At 38.3% G+C, this 15,333-nt stretch overlaps 1 pseudogene across 1 annotated transcript; it reads right to left on the minus strand.

Moving 5' to 3' along the window:
- Nucleotides 1-374: 374 nt before the first annotated feature.
- Nucleotides 375-4,444, minus strand: LOC145601856 (AP2-like ethylene-responsive transcription factor CRL5; annotated as a pseudogene). Its single transcript, XR_014104453.1, has 8 exons — nucleotides 3,804-4,444; nucleotides 3,016-3,658; nucleotides 2,772-2,904; nucleotides 2,436-2,733; nucleotides 2,261-2,334; nucleotides 2,063-2,113; nucleotides 1,904-1,980; nucleotides 375-1,346 (listed from the first exon to the last, which is right to left on the minus strand). The product of XR_014104453.1 is annotated as an AP2-like ethylene-responsive transcription factor CRL5 (transcript).
- Nucleotides 4,445-15,333: the final 10,889 nt, after the last annotated feature.

Consider the following 15,333-nt stretch of genomic DNA (forward strand, 5'->3'; position numbering starts at 1 on the left):
TACAAAGATGAAAGTAAAAAAATGACAGGAAAACTGGCAGATATACATAACATCTAATCACAAAATTGGTCATTTGGGAATCTTATTTTTTGAATCACAGGGAATGACATGTCTGTTACCTTTGAAGAAAGCAAAGTGTTTTAAAGATAAAGAGATAAAATATGTAATCATGATGTCCATAGATGAGGGGAAAATAAAGGAACTTACTAAAATTTCATTTCCTTTTTTTTTTTTTTTGGGTTAGTCAAAAAGTGTTTACAAAAAAATATCATAGTCAAAAAAACAAATTTTATGCATAATTTGGTCATTTACTTAGGTAAAATGAAAGCTATATTATGCTATGTAATGATGAATTTATGTCCCCATTTGTCAAATTTCATTTCATAGAATTTCAATGATCACCTGTAAAGGCTTAAATTGCTTTCTTCTTTCCTTACTGTTACTTTCAGTTTTTGATCAAAAGATCTACATAAAATTAATTAACCTTACATATCCAAATAAAAACCATGAAATAAATTTAACCCTCCTTAACCTTAATTACTACTACTAGTTAATAATAATACTACTCCAAATCTAATGACCGTGATAAATACCCCAAAACTAACAATGTTACCTAGTCGTGGTACGGGTATGGGAATGCAAATTGTACCACGTACCAATTCACACGTATAGGACTATAATCCGAGGGAATTAGCAATATAGGTAACACTAGCAAAACACGAGTACTTAGTGTAGATCTGCCCAAGCGGCGAAAACTGGCATTTGAGGGAGGGAAATGGAAGGGGCCCTAAGCTCGACGGGTTGGTTAATCCAAGTGCCAATGTTTGCTGCAGGATTAGCAAACAATTTGGTTGCTGAAGGTGGCATTGTGAAGGCCAAGGGCAAGCTGCTGTTAGTGTTCTTCTCAGGACTGTCCTCTCTTGAGCTGCTTAAGCTAGTAACCAATGATGACGTGTTAGAGTAATGGGCCCCACCACCAATCTCTTGTTGGGCTGACCCCAGCATTGTGTCATGGGCTTGGGCTGAGCCCATTCCCATCGAGGCCTGCTCAATCTGTTGCTGCTGCTGCTGCTGTTGTTGTTCCTGAGAGGAATGGTAAAGGACGATTTTCCAATCAGGTTTCTCTTGTTCCTCCTCGTTTACGTTCTTTTCTGGTGCCGGTGGTGGTGGTGGTGGTAGTGGGAGTGGATCCTTGGTACGCCTAGCTAGCTCGCTAGCTAACAGGGTACTACTAGCCATGATACGGTCTACGTCGTACCTAGCTATGTCAAAGTTGGTCACAGCATTAGTCCCTCTGAATTTAATTGCTGCAATGTCATACGCCTCGGCCGCTTCCTCTTGAGTACCTAAGTAAAAAAAAGGAGTCATACTCAATACTCATAATCAAAGTAACAAGTTGATCCACTTAAAAAACAAAAACAGAATTTTTTAGTACTAGACAAAAACAAAAGAGTTTCTTTTAGAAAAGAAAAGAAAAAAAGGATCAAGTTAAATTCTTGTATGATGATCTTTGCTTTTTAAGAAAATAAAGTGAAAGAATGTTGAGAAGGCAACAGAAAAAAGGATTGATTTAAAGATATTCTCTTACGAACAGCCTTATCAAAAGACCCATGTAATAGTAGTAATACTTGCGCAAGTATTATTATGATCATAATAATATCACCAGTGTCCAAAAAGATGATATACACTTATTAGTGGATTTAAAGGATGGCCTTTTCTAGATCATAAAGAAGTCCCTTTAATATTATTATTATTATGATTACTTGCTGATCAAATATTCTATACTACAAAACACGTGAATATAATTAAAGTTTTATCATGGTTTAGTTTTAATTTAACCAACTGTTAGATTATTGCTAACAATTGCGTGTTAACTAATTTTGGACTAGAGAAAAAAACTCACTGAATGTTCCCAAGTATAGGTCTTTGTTCCCGGCAACTCGGCCGATTCGTGCTTGCCATCTTCCATGCTGATGATGCCTGAAATAAAATCAATCAAATTAGTATGATACATTCGCACTAAATGTGGTTGCATTGTTTAAACTAGGACTAATCATTTTACCTTGTAACTCCTCTATAGATTGATGCACCTCTTGAAAAACCACTGCTTTTCCTGCAGTAAACACATAACATTACCATATAATTAATTGTTGACCTAAGATAATTAAAATGGGCATATGATAGCAAATGACATTACATAATTATATAATTAGTGCATTTTAATAAGAAGTTAAAAATAGAAGGTAATTAAATGTTGTACCTTCTAAGATGAGCAACAAATTCTTGCCTAGTCATGTTCTTCATGTCTTCAAGTTGTTGTTGGTAATTGTCCAACTGTTTTTAGTAACAATTTCAAAACCAAATATTCAGAAACAGGAAATTTTGGTCTACTTTAAAACAAACAATAATAATAAAAATTAAAAAAAAATGAATACCGGAAAATTGATATGAGTAGAGGACCCCCAATACTTGAGTGCAGCCATATCATATGCTCTTGCTGCCTTCTCTTCTGTATCATATCCTCCTATAATTGTCCATTTTTTTTTTAGAATTTCCTTTATTTTAAGTGTCAAGACAAAATTTAAATAGAAAAAAAATCAAGAAAATATTCCTGCAAGACTTACCTAGATATACTGCAAAATTTGACATCCAGGCCACCACAACGAAATTGAAAAAAAAATAAAAAATCAAAGTTAGTTATAGAATGATAAAATTTACACCATACTATTTACGCTCGGATTTAGTTGTCATATTTAACTAGTTTAAATTACATTACGAACGTGACAAAAAAGATAAGGGTTAGGTGTGAATTAAGACTAACCTTGCCTCCCTTTTCTACTTTGGCCTTCTTTCTTGCAACTGTTGTCCCACAAGTGAGCTTCATATCTTCCTGTCCATCTATGCCTGTTCATCAAATCATGTCACATTATTAATCATTTTAAAACCATACTAAAAATAAAAATAAATGTAAAATTAAACACAAAAAAATTAAAAAGATTATATTAATTATTATACCTGGTAACACCTCTATATTGAGAAGTTCTTTGGCCAAAAGTATCCAAAGATTTACGATGAACAATTTGCTTAGTACTATGCTCAATTCTCTCTCCTCCTCTTTTCCGACTAATCTCAATCCCTAAACACGACGACTCAGCTGCCATGGCTGTGACATTGGTGGGTGTTATCTGATGTTGTTGTTGTTGGGACCCACTCACACAGCTGGACTGGGACCCTGGACTCATTGACAAGCTCAGTGATTGCAAATCAGCATACCCTATCCCACCCATAGGCCCAACACTAGGCCCACTTCCAGGCCTAACACTACTACTCACACTCACAGTTTGATCTCCACCGTTGATTTGATGATGATCAACTGATCCCATACAACCAATGTAGCTCCGTTGTACCCAATTCCTTAACCCAGCTGATATTTGATCATGATCAGTTTCTCCTCCCATTGTTGGTGGTGGGAGTTGATGATCTCCAACTATCTGAGGGTGAAATGGGTATTGTTGCACGTGCACAACTTCTTGTTGTTGTTGCTCGTAATGATGTTGATGGTCGCCGCCGAAGAAATCTTCAAGTTTCGGTGTTCCATTATTTGTTGTGGTAGAGCTTGTTGTAGTAGAGCAATTCCCTATTGCAGCTTGCACCATTCCTTTTCACATTCAAAGTCAAAAATAAAATAAAAATACGGATTTTATTTACTTGTCGTGTTCAAATTACACTATGAACGTGACTATTAATTATTTGGGAACATGCAATAAAACAAAGAGTAAAAGACAAGTGAGAGTATATGATACCTTGAGGGAGGCAGAGGGAGCCATCAGATTTGAGAGGCATGAGAGAGAAAGGATGAGAGTATAACAAATTGTGATGATTATTATTATGATGTTGATGATTACTGCTATGATTATTATTATTATTATTATTATTATTGTTGTTGTTGTTGTCATGCAGTTGATGATCAGTGTTTTCACCTTCATAATAATTAACATTGTAGATATTGTTGTTGTTTGGTTGGTAAAGGTGATGAGAAGGGAATAAACTGTTTAAAGTAGCTAGTGAGCTTGAAACTGAGCTAGTAGTACTAGGATTTTGATGTTGTTGATGTTGTTGTTGGTGGTGGTGTTGTTGAGTCATGTTGTTCATTTGAGGAGAAAGTGAGAAACCTAGTAACCAACCATTGTTGTTGTTGTTGGTGGTGTTGTTGGGGTTGCAGCTACTTCCATCATCATTGTTGTTGATTGACTTCATGATAACTAAACTAGGTTGTTGTTTTGTTGTCAAATTGCTCTACTCAAGAAAGAAAAAAAAAAAAAAAAAAACACAACTCAATCATTGACCAAAATATAAAAACTAATGATATGATAAAAATAATAATAATCAAGTAGAGTTAAAATTATCCAATGGATAATCAATCCCTAGAGAGAGGAAAGAAAAGGATTTGAAAAGTGAGAGAAAAATGAAATGAAGCAAAAAGAATGAAGAAAGAAAAATATAAGTAGAGATAGTGTTGGAGAAGAGAGGCAATGAAAACCTTCTTGTTGCTGCAACAAACAACTTCAATTCATTTAGGGATCTGTGTTTGAGAAAGACATTTCTTCTTTCTTTCTTTCAATTCTTTTATTTTCTCTCTCTTTAATTGTTTTCTTTCTTTCTTTCAACTTTGGCTTTATCTCTTCTTACCCCGCGCCCTTCTCTTATTCACAAATTTTCCTTTTTTTTTTTTGAAAAAAAATAATAATTAAGTTGCTACTTTCATTAAGAAGAGACCTGGTGGATTAGGCTGCAACTTTTTACTACAAATGAGTTAAACGATTGAATACAATATAAAGTGCCATAAATAGTAAAATTTATTTAGTACTGCTTCTCTTCTCAACCTAAGGGATATATATTTCGTTTTCGTACTAGGCTTTTAGTACCCCTCTATCCTCAATTGTTTATTTATCACGTACATATATATATAGAGTATCTACTTTTATGTTATAATCTAGTTAACTCATTTCTCTAATCAACTTAAAAGCTCCATTTGCTATTAAAGAAATGTTTTTCTCTATGTTTTCTCTTAAGTTGAATCCCACTACTTATCCATTCAATTTTTTCTCTCGCTATAAACCTTACACTGTACAGGCAAATAAACTGGGACGAAGGTAGTATAAGCTTTAATTTGTAAGTTTTTTAAACAAAGGATATGTGTTATAGGACAAGCTCAAATGGATAGACTAATACAGTAAAAAATTATTACGAAGTACAAACAAAAGAGGACAGAAGAAGTATAAATTCACTAATTAAAAAATTTAATAGAAATAGCTACAATTCTACGAGTATATATCTCTAGATTTGATATAATGATAATGAAAATGACATGGAATAGGGTGTTAGATCTCCTTTTTGTTCCTTTACCCTGTTGCTTTGTCATCAATGTTGACTGGCCATAAGGACGACGGACTATTGCTGTGCTATAAATTTTAACATTAACATAAACATTATACTACGAGAGTACAGTATCAGCGAGTACACAATAACTTATACCTAAGCTTGTCATGCATGCTATTTTCTGCCCTTAATTTAATTTTGTTTGATTTTAACAGTATTAGGGTAACTTATCCGTGTTGCATTACGTTTTACAAACTATGTTTGCCTATTTTTGGAAAGTTTATCACTTGTAAATTTTGCAATTGGACTTTTGGGTTCAACTATGTATCATTTGCATTTATGTAACCTTTTGAGGTGTAGGTGTTAGATCTTCGTCTTAAACTTTACCCAAGATATATTAATCTGATCGAGAATATGGCCATCATATTGTACTTGTGTTCGTCTTATTTATTATGGAGTAGTGGAGTACAAATGTACAATATATCATAAGTGGTTAATTTACTTGTTATTTTTCTTCATTTTACAATAATGCATGGTTACACTTTAATTTACTCTTTAAAGTTAAGATTTGAAATTTTTTATTGAAAAGTTCCACTGATCACATATTTGAATTTCGTGCAAAAATCTGGTTTGATTTATCTTGATAAATATCTTAGGAGTACAATTTAACAATTATTAGTGATTTATAGTTTAAGGTATTACCGAGTAATTGTTAAACATGTGCACTCGAGACTATGGGCCTGTTCTCTAACGTTGAAATTCAGTTCAGTTCAGCTCAGTTCAGTTCAGTTCAGCTCTTAATTTCCTTCTCTTTTAAAATATTCATTTCAGTTCAGTTCAGTTCAGCTGAGTTCAGTCAATTAGAACAGGCCCTATGAAAAAATTAGTGTAACCATTTTTATAAAAGCTGCTGAAATGTGACGTAGTCAGGGTGGTGGTTTAGAGGAAGTAGTGTTGGGAAAAATGGGAAATTAGGGATCAATTTAACAAGTTATTTTATTATTTTTTTCAAATGAACCACAAAGGCTAGGCAATACAAAGTACAAATGTGGGTGGGAAAATTTAAACCTATAACTTATCATACTGACATAGGTCATCAGTTTAAACCAACCTCGTTGTTAGAGCAGAGCTAAAACTCGAGATACAGACGAGCGAATTTGTGAAAAAAGTTTAAACAAATCAAATTCTTAACGAGCGAAGCTTGAACATGATTTTTAAAAGCTCGTTTAAACCCGAGATAGCTGGAATACTAATCCTCTGTATTTCTTATCAAGCTTGATTAGCTCGAATAGACTAAAATTACAGCCCTTTACATGCATGTTACAGAGTATTTAGATACGGAGTAAATTCAACTCTAAACTTGAAAATTAGTGTAGGATTTGACTTTAAGGTACTACGAGTAGTACTCCGTATTTCATAGAGAATATTCCTTGTTGTATAAGATACTACGTATTTTAATAAAACGTACAATAACCAAAATTCTCCTTATATTTAATCATGTTAATCTTTTCTCCATCCTTATTACGATAATATGATACTCCGTACCATAATGAAATTTAATGTTTTACTTCGTATTAAACAATGCATGCATGTGTTAACAATAATAAAGAAATATGACTTGTAAAGAAATGCTCAAATAAAAAAAGATTGGAGAAGAAGAAAGAGTAGATTGATGGGCATAGTAGTATGTAGGTAGAGCTAGTAGTGATAGGTAAAGAATTACAAGTTCCAAGCAAAAAATGGTGACGGTTGGCGTTGGGAGGCAGCTTTATGCAGGTCATTTCTAAGCTTTACCATTATTCAGATCAGATTAAACTGTACTACTACATGAGACTACTAATATGACTCTATCAGAGAGAAACAAAGAAAAAGAGTAGTGCATATTAGCTGGGTCATTTTATTCACGGGCTACTCTTAACTGTCTAATTTTATCCCCCCACCCCGACCGTCATTTTTAACTCGTCATTTCATACCCAGCTAACTCTATAGTCTACACCAAAATTATCTCTTTTTTCTTTTTTTTTTTTTAATAATAAGTTTTGACCTATGTTTCATTTCAATTCCATAGGTCTGTTCTTGTTATCAATGCTAATAAGACTTTCTACATCCTATGCATTATTACAATACTATTAGAAAGTATTTTACACAATATAAAAAGCTCTTTTCTTTTCCTTTTTTAAATCGGTTTTGATCAAATTCATACTTGTATGTTTTGATAAACACAACAATAAAAAAAAAAAAAATACTCGTAAAAAAAAAATAAAAAAAAACCTAATCAATAATCACATGTATATTAGCTCTTGATACATGATAAGTCTGTTTTAACTTTTATTATTAGTCATGTTAAGCATTACGAAGTACAATGTAGATTTTTTTATTAGTCCGTTTTAAGATTCAATTTCTAAAATTTTATCACAGATGAATTCCACGCCTATGAAGATGATATTCCAAAATTGATGCTATGCTATATGTAGAGTAAATCAAGGGATCACAACTTTACATACGAGTACTACACAAATACTATAATATGCTACATGTACAAAGTATTACTTAATCTATTACTAGCGGAGTAATTAGATCTAATATAATTATATACGGAGTACTGTTAAACATTGCCCACGTCTAAAAAGAACTTTCACTGACGAACTTTAGCCATATACTAGTGTTCCGGGTTATTCCGGCACAGATAATCTTCGTGGGTTGGTAAAGGTTTACCGTCCAATTATGCACCTGCACAGTCAACACAGATAAGCTAACCCGGGGGTTATCCGGGAATAACCTCTCCGATGCTAAAGTCAGCAATCCGGTAAGAAGAAAGAATGAGGAAAGAGAAAGTGTTTTTGATGTGTAGAGAGAGAGAGAGAGAAAAGATCGTACCTTTGGACGAACATTTGCTTGGGTATATATAGAAAAATAACCAAGCTGGTGCCACCTATAACGATAGGTGGCAAACCGACCCCATAGGCAGCAGGTGCCTACGTGGTCTGAAGCAGCTCTCCACGTGGCCGTTTAGAAAGGCCGTTATGGACATTTGAGCTTTCTTACTAATGAGTTGTTTCTGTGTTATTATTGCATATTACCGGCTAAGTAGGTATTACTACCGGTATTATCCCGTACAACTAGCCCCCCAAGTGAGGTCGTCGGTGAAACCGGCGTGCTCACTTGTAATTATAAGAAGAATCAGAGCAAAATGAGGTACCGATAGTATTTTGTAATTAGAAATGTAAGATTCGCCCCCTTTAGTGAGGAAAGTACCGATAGTACTTTGTTCACTTAAAAACTGATTGAGATTTTACAAAAAATCTCTGATTTGCCCCTTTAGTGAGCATAGTACCGATAGTACTTTGGTCACTTAAAAACTGATTGAGATTTTACAAAAAATCTCTGATTTGCCCCTTTAGTGAGGAAAGTACCGATAGTACTTTGGTCACTTAAAAACTGATTGAGAATTTACAAAAAATCTCTGATTTGCCCCTTTAGTGAGGAAAGTACCGATAGTACTTTCGTCACTTAAAAACTGATTGAGAATTTACAAAAAATACCGATAGTACTTTGTGTCACTTTGATGTAAAAATTTAAAAACTGCAAAATTTCGTGGGCGGGAAAAGTTTAAAATGAGTGGGGCACGTGTCATTCATCCTACGTTTTAGGTTGCGAAAAGGCGTTTTTCCCCAGCCGTTGGATTGCATGCACAAACTGTCACTTCAACTGCCACTGTTCAAGGGGGTATTTAAGCGTCAAAAATCAGCAATTTTCCTCATTTGCTGTTTGTTTCAAAAAATTTCTCCGACGCATTTTCTGCGAACACACTTAGGGTTTCGTCAATCGATTTGCGTTATCAAGAAGAGAACGATTTCAACTGCTTGCTTGAAGATCCAAGTCTGTCAAGTTTCTCACTTCAGTGTTTCTGTCCGTTCTCTCATACGAAGTTCATTTGATTCTACGAGGTAAAAAGCCCTAACTTTTGCTTATTTTGGTAATTTAGAGCGTCAATTGCCTGTTTCGCCTTAGTGTTGTGTCTGTGGTTGTATTTGTCAAGTTTATGCCTAAATTTGTTCAAAACTCGACTTCGGGTAAGGCCGGCGAGGCTAACCCGTTTGCACCCTTGTCCCCAGCTCCGGTGACCGAAGTTGAATATTCTTGTCAGCCTTCCTGGTCTAATATTTTGGAAGACGTTGAGATCATCTCAATCTCCCCGATAAGCATTTGCCCTCAGTTGCATTCTACTTTCGAGATTATTCAATACGGGTCAAACTTAGGCAAGATAGGTCGTAAAACAACAGCAATGCCGAGAACAAAAAGAACTAGTTATCAACCTGAGGAATGTGAAAAATCTGAACACCGTGAAGGCAAAGAACCTGTGGTTGAGGGAAATTCTGATATCGGTGAGGAGCACATACAGTCTGTAGAGAGATCTCTGGAGGATATGGGTGAGGAGAGTGTAGGCAACAGTGGAAATGAAGGTGTAGGTGAGAGTGGAGATGAGGGATCCGGTGAGACCGGTAGTGGGGATGGCAGCCAGGATACCGAGGTAAGTGAGCAAAGGGTGAGAGTGAGGGAGGGTGAGGCCGCTGAAAGAAGCGATGCCGTCATAAAAGAAGAGAATTTGGACGAGGGGTATGACTCTGAAAACGACGATCCAAAATACCGAGAACCCCTTGAGCTAAAGGCCGAGTATAAGGTTGTGTCAACAAAAGTTGACCCAGAATGGCTTGCGAAGGCTACCGAGAAAGAATATTGCCGTATCGGTGCTCATTTCTTCAACCTCCCTAACGGCTACAATTTGAAATTACCCGAAGAGGGTCAAACTGCTCTTGACTGTCCTGACGGTCATATAGTTGTATATGCAAAACATCTCGAGTATGGCTTACGGTTCCCACTACATCCTTTTGTCGAGAAAATTTTTAGGGCTTGGAATGTGTGCGTGGCGCAGCTAACGCCTATTGCTATTCGTAATCTTATTTCACTGGTATGGGTAATGATATTCATGGACTTCCCTCTTACCTTAAACTTATTTCGAACTCTTAACTGGCTAAAGAGAGATAGTCAGTCACCAGGGTTTTGGTCATTGTTCACGGCTCGGGGTAAATGCACGGTTTGGCCGAAACTGACCAGTTGTAAAGGCTGGATGGAGAATTTCTATTTTCTAAGTGTTCCTGAAGAATACAAAGTTCGCAGGCGTTTCTATCCTGCTCATAGCATGTTTGATACTATTAGGCGTAGAAGATTAGGTGAGATAGAGAAGTACGCTTGTAAGTTTTTTTGACTATACATATGTAAGGGCCGGTAGTAAGAATAAAGCTGTACCGGGGGTGTGGCTACCCAATTGTAATTATATCTTGGGTAACGCCCCTTTGTCTCATGTCGGTCTCTGCTGGAGTGACGCATTTGGTACGGCTCTTCTCATATTAACAGCTTTGCTTTATTTTTTCGATTTCATCGCTATTTTTACTATTTTTTATGTACATTGTTACTGTCTTCTTCTGTTTTTACTGTCATATTTTATTTATGTACTTTTATTGGAAATAACTGACTGCCCTGTCGGTATCTTGATTTTCAGTGTATTTAAGCTTCACAATCCTGTTACTCGTATTCATTTCTTGCGTGCTTGCTGTGGTGCAGGTATTGATAAGTTAGACTTCGCCAACTTGGGCTTATATCCTGACGGCAGGGTGAAGTATCAGTGCCCTCTCAATCCAAAGCACAGTTACGATACCTTACCTGTTTACTGCACACGTGCTCATAAAGGGAAAAAGAGAAGACGGCAAGACATGACTTCCAACGAGCAACGCAGGACCAGAGTTCCCCGTGCTCTTCCGGTCAGACGAGGTGGAGCAAACGCTCAGAAAAGGTCCAGCGACCTCTCCGGCCGTGACCAGAATAAAAGACAAAAGCAGGAGGAGGCCGCTAAGGATCAGCAGAAGCCGTCAGATGCCTTCAAGGATCTGAACGTTGTGAATTTGGAGGACGACGCTCCTACCGGTGTCAAGAAGTTAAATATCACTTTACGCCGACCTGCTGAGACAAGTGTGGTAGCAGCGGAGAAAGTGGTTACAACTGAGAAGACGGTAGCGGCGGAAGAGTCTTCTCTCAGGGTCCGACAAACTCTGTTGTCGGGGAAGTCCGCCAGCAGCAAGAACGCCTTTATACCTGTGCTGACAGGGGATTATATCGAGATCCCCCATGTAAAGCTTCCTACCGAGGTGGCTGAGGAGTTTTTGGTTCCTAGCGGCAGTGCTGGCGAGCCGTGGCTTCCGCGTATCAACGTGAATAGGGGAGAGTCTGTTATCTGCGACGATCCCAATACCGGAGGCAGCATGGGTGGAGAATGCTGAAAGATTTGGCCACACCGGCGGACAGGCCTGTCGACAAGCTGATAGCTCCTTGCGGTCAGATGATGAATGATATGCTCCGGGTAAGACATAATTGCCGTCATGACCCTTGCTACCTTTATTACTTATGTTTTGATTTACATATTATTATTATTTTTTATGTTATTATATATATACTTACGTTGTTTTTTCTTCTCTTTTTTTTTTTTTTTTTTTTTTTTTGCTTTAGACGGTTAATTCGGCTGTCGAGGTGGTACATATGTACCGTTATTACCAGCGCTGTCATGATCAAGCTGAAGCGAAATTCAAGAAGTGCGACGACGCCCGACAAGCTGCTGTTAACGAGAAGGAGAAACTCAAAGGCACCGTCAAAACTATGGAGAACAAACTGGTTGCCCTAAACACAAAGCTGACCAATCAGGAGTCTATGCAGAGGAGGATTACCAGCCTTGAGCAGGAGCTGAAAGCAGAAAAAGAGGCTAAGGCAAGGTTGGAGGGATCCTTGAAAAGAGCTGAAGAGGAGAAGCCCGGTATCAGGCGCCGAGCAGTCAACCGGTTCCTACAGTCCGATCACTAACGGAACTTGCTGGTGGACCGGTATACTGGTGGGTGGGTAGCTGCTCACCGTTGCGTCTGCAAAGCCGAGAACTGGGATGCGGAGAAATGGCAGGCAGCTGAGGCTGCTTATGGTGAAGACATGCATCTCTCTCCTACCAGCTACGAAGGGGATTATTTTGACAACCCCCCTCCAATCGAAGTGCTGAAGAACCTGGATCCGCGAGATTTGCCGGAAGAAGAGTTTGCTGATGCTCTTATTGCTAGTCCTGTCAAAGAGGACATTGCTGTCGGCACCTCTGAACCTGCCCCCGAGAAGGAGCCTGGGCCAAAGAAAGATTAATGGGGCGGGCAGTCATCACCGGAATCTTGCGGGTCCTCCTTATCTGTAATTTCCAAGACTCACTGTTGAGCAGCTTATGTTTGTTCTTGCTCGAAAACAACAATAATTTTTTATGTTTTTAAAACTTGTATTTTGGCCGATATGACCCTTGTCTCTTTTTTGGGTGATGGCTGTCGATTTCATATGTATGTTCTAACAATTTTTATTTCCTGTTTGAGTTAAAACATGTATCTGTAATGTTTGAACTTAGCCTACTTTCTGAATAATTTTACCGTTGATCTTATTTTACTGTGTGCACGTTCCTTTACTGTCTTGATTCTAATGCCGTAAGTAACACTATGCTTGTCTGCGATTTCTACAACTGCTATTTACAAGTAGATTGTAACTTGTATTATAATTGCATATTCGTTCTTTTATTTGTACGAAAAAATTGTATAACTTGCCCTCCCGTCTTTTCGACTCTTAGGCTTAGGCATATGCCCCCGAATTCCGCAATTAATTTCCGTAGAAATTGATTTCGGAATTCCTTATCCATCTGTTATTGGCGGTATTTTCCAGTATCCGCAGCCTTTATCAGGCCAAGTATTTGACAGTAGATCAGACCATCAATTTCAACTTGCCTTGAGGCGCAATAGTTATCCAACCTTCCTCCTTACTTGAATGAAAGAGACAGCTAGCTAGGATGTTTATCAGATCATATCGAAAGTAGGGGATGGCTCTATATGTTGTAGTACTTTCTTTTATTAATTAACGGCCGTGGCCATAAATCATCAAAACAAATTACAAGCGGGAGGTTGGTTACAAAAATATTAAATCATGACTACATGCCATGCCGGTACCTAACATAAGAAGCAAATGCACAAACTAAACGTAATATTTCTTAAGGACATTTGTATTCCAAACATTCTTTAACGGTACTCCCTCTAGAGTCATTAGCCGGTATGATCCTTGCCGAACCGTTTCATACACCTGATAGGGGCCTTCCCAATTTGCTGTGAGTTTGCCTTCTGCATTCCCTCTACCCGTTGCCGCCGTTCGACGAAGGACCAAATCCCCATCTTCTAGAGGCCGATAATTAACTCTCTTGTTATACGCTTGACTCATACGATTCTTATATGCCGCTGACTTGATGGCCGCCGTAAGCCGAGTTTCAGGTAAGAAGTCTAACTGTTGTCGTAGAAGCAAGTCGTTTTGATCCTCACAAAAATGCTGAACACGAAATGTAGGGAGTCCTACTTCAGCCGGAACGACTGCTTCAGAACCGAAAGCAAGGTTGAATGGCGATTCTCCGGTGGTCTCCCTTGTTGTCGTTCTATTCGCCCATAATATTTCCGGGATCAGATCGGCCCACAAGCCCTTTGCATCTTCCACCTTCTTTTTTAGTGCCGTTAATATTTGTTTGTTTGCGGCTTCCGCTTGCCCATTTGACTGAGGATGGCAGACAGCCGCATATGCAAATTTCACCTTGTATATGCTAAGGAAGTTCTTAACCGGATTGCAATCAAATTGGGAGCCGTGATCAAATACCATGGCAACCGGTAGACCAAATCGGGTGAATATACCCTTCCATATGAACTTCTTAACTTCACTGGCTGTTATCTTTGCTACCGGTTCTGCTTCTATCCACTTAGTGAAGTAGTCAATCCCTACTATTAGGAATTTTCTGCTCCCTGTTGCCGACGTGAAAGGTCCGATAATGTCCATTCCCCATTGTGCAAACGGTATTGGATTTAAAATTGGCGTCAGGTCGTTTGGCGGCTGATTTATTGCCGGCCCAAATTTTTGACATTTGTCGCACCTTTTCGCGTATGCTAAGGTATCGGCATTCATTGTTGGCCAATAATACCCTCTTTTCATCGCTTCCAAGGACATTGACCGCCCTCCAGCATGATTTCCGCAATCTCCTTCATGGATTTCTTCTACCAGCCTAGCTGACTCATAGGCCGATATACATCTTCGCAACGGTAACGAGAACCCCCTTTTATACAACATTCCTTTGAACATGACAAACCAGACACTGTCCTTCCTTATTTTCTGGGCTTCTAATTTGTTCACCGGTAAGACGCTGTGCACCTTGTAGGCCAGTACGCCATCATACCATTCTTTGCCGTTAACCACGCAATTCACTTGTTTTGGAGTGTTGTCGGGGTCAATGCTTTTATTTTCCAGAAGCTCCACCATCACAGTACGCTCTAGATCATTGAAGCTTGAACTTGCCAATTTTGCCAAGGCGTCTGCCTGTGTGTTTTGCGCTCTCGGCACCAGTTGTATTTCGAATGATTCCAAGTTAGCCGTTACCGCTTTCAACTTTGCCAAGTAAGCCACCATTGTTTGTTCCTTGGCCTCATAAGTGCCGTCAAATTGACTTGCCACCAATTGTGAGTCTGTCGTGAGCTCTATCCGCCTTGCCTCGGCTGCAACACATAATTGCACCCCCGCAAGTGCTGCTTCGTATTCGGCTTCATTATTAGAGGCTTTAAACTTGAATTTGATGGCGTATTCAAATATGTCACCTTGCGGTGATGTCATGACAATACCGGCGCCGGAGCCTGTTGATGCTGAGGAGCCGTCAACGGAAACTTTCCACAATCCGTTGATTTCTTCTTCTTCTGTGTAAGATGCTTCCACAATGAAGTCAGACAGAGCCTGAGCCTTTATCGACACTCGTGGCTTGTAAATTATAGCATATTCCGACAACTCTACCGCCCATTTGAGCAACCTTCC

The sequence above is a fragment of the Chenopodium album genome, chromosome 21 (assembly GCF_948465745.1).
Source record: "Chenopodium album chromosome 21, dcCheAlbu1.1, whole genome shotgun sequence".
Taxonomy (NCBI): domain Eukaryota; kingdom Viridiplantae; phylum Streptophyta; class Magnoliopsida; order Caryophyllales; family Amaranthaceae; genus Chenopodium; species Chenopodium album.